This window comes from Vipera berus (genome assembly GCF_964194415.1).
Source record: "Vipera berus genome assembly, chromosome: 10".
NCBI lineage: Eukaryota > Metazoa > Chordata > Lepidosauria > Squamata > Viperidae > Vipera > Vipera berus.
In genome coordinates this window covers 15,803,583-15,805,798 of record NC_138213.1, presented here as the reverse complement: position 1 = coordinate 15,805,798, position 2,216 = coordinate 15,803,583, and positions in this window count along the sequence as shown.

Sequence of the window (2,216 nt, the reverse complement as noted above, 5' to 3'; positions counted from 1 at the left end):
GGCTAATGCCTCCTTAAGTAACACCAGCTGCCTGCAATTAGTGCAGGTTCGAGTCCCACCAGGCTCAAGGTTGACTCAGCCTTCCATCCTTCCGAGGTAGGTAAAATGAGGACCCAGATTGTTGGGGGCAATAAGCTGACTTTGTAATAATGCCGCTTGGGGGGGGGGAAAGCCCTAATAAGCAGGCATATACATAGAATGAAGGCTACTGCTAAGCTTGTAAGCTGCCCTGAGTCTTCGGAGAAGGGCGGGATATAAATGGAATTAAAATAAAAATAAAATAAATAAATCTTCAAAGAAAACAGAGAAAGTCCAGTTGCCTTTTGAAAGAAAAAAAATTACCTTTGGGACAACCATGTCCTGGATGACTGAGAATCTCCAGAGATGAATAGACAGCTGTAGCTCTGAGTCCATTTGTGCACAAAAAAATAGACGATAAAGATTTTTAGTCCATTTTTACGAAGCAATTAGATTCAGGCTCTGCTTCTACAGGTCATCGTTGACTTACAACCGCCGATTTGGTGACCATTCAAAGTTACCACTCGGCATCGAAAAAAGTGACTTATGACTGTTTTTCACACTTAACAACCATTGCGGCATCCCCCTGGTCATGTGATCAAAACTGAATGTTTGGCAACTGACTCATATTTAAGACGGTTATGCATTGTCCCGGGGTCATAGGATCACTTTTTGCAACCTTCCAACAAGCGAAGTCAATGGGGAAGGCAGATTTCGCTTAACAACCGGGTTACTAACTTGACAACTGCAGTGATTCACTTAGCAACTGTGGAAAGAAAAGTCATAAGATGAAGCAAAATTCACTTTACGACTATCTCACTTTGCAACAGAAATATTGGGCTTAACTGTGGCCGTACATTGGGGGCTACATGTAATTCTAGTTTTATCCTTGTTTTATCTGACTTATTTCCAAACTAGCATAAATAAATGAGAAGGGGAAGAATTAGGCAGATAACTTGCCGGGGGGGGGGGAAGGTCCCGCCTACGTGGATTAATTGTTAAAGGTATGTAGGAGTGACACAACCTTCTCTGCAATTCTATTGAAGTCCCAGATATAAAACAAAGCAAGACTTTGCTTGTAGGCGGCCTTAGATTGAAGAAGATAGGCGTATCTTGAAAGGGACAAAAACTGACCTATTAAAGGTAATAATGGACAAATACTTGTTTAGACTTTCTACCTTAGTATTCTCCTCTTTTGTTAAGGATTTCTGTTGCGACGGTGTTTTTTTTAAAGAAATACAGAACTGAATTCTGCTCTTCTAAGGAAATTAGGTAAGTGTAATCTCTTGGCCACTGAATCCATTCCTTTAGACGCAACTCTAAACTGGGAGGGAAAATGAATGCCACGAACGTAGACCCTGCATTCTTCAAGAAAACATCCAACTTCAGAGAGCACCAAGAACTCCATATTTCAACATTGAAAGTACCAGAATTCTCTGCTATTGACACACTGCTGACTTTCAGCTGTATGCAAAATCAGGAAACGCATTGTACTTTTAATCTTTGTAGATGTAACAGAAAGACTGATCGATATGACTCTTCCCTGCTGCTACCACTAATTGCTGGTCTCCCAAACATCTGGAGATTGAAGCTTGAGAACCCGCTTTCTGGATTTCAACCTCTTCCTCCCTGAGGGTACATAGAAAGAGGGAAAGGTAGTCCTCAGTTTACAAAAGTTCACTTAGTGTCCGCCGGAAGTTACAAAGGCACTGAAAAAGTGACTTATGACCATTTTTCATCATTGTGGCATCCCCATGGTCACACGATCAACATTGTCAGAGTAGGAATGCCTTTGTGTCTCCTCAACCCTGCCAATATCCAGTGGACTAATAAGAAGGAAAAATGTGCTTTTGTAAACACACACACATACACACACACACACACACACAGAGAGAGAGAGAGAGAGAGAGAGAGAGAGAGAGAGAGAGAGAGAGAGAGAGAGAGAGAGAGAGAGAGAGAGAGAGAGATTCAATTGCAGATTCCTCCTTCTGCCCTCGCATGCCCTTTCGATATCATTTCTCTGTTTTTATTAAGATAGTAAAATAATCACCTTGCCATCGAACACTATCTTACTACTTCTCCTTTTCTGGTGAGCTGAAGTGTGAGGAACCAGATAGTAGAGAAATTGGGGAACTCCCTCGTAATCACCAGCCCATCATCTGTTCTCATGATCACATGCTGCTCCTTCAAAAACCCCG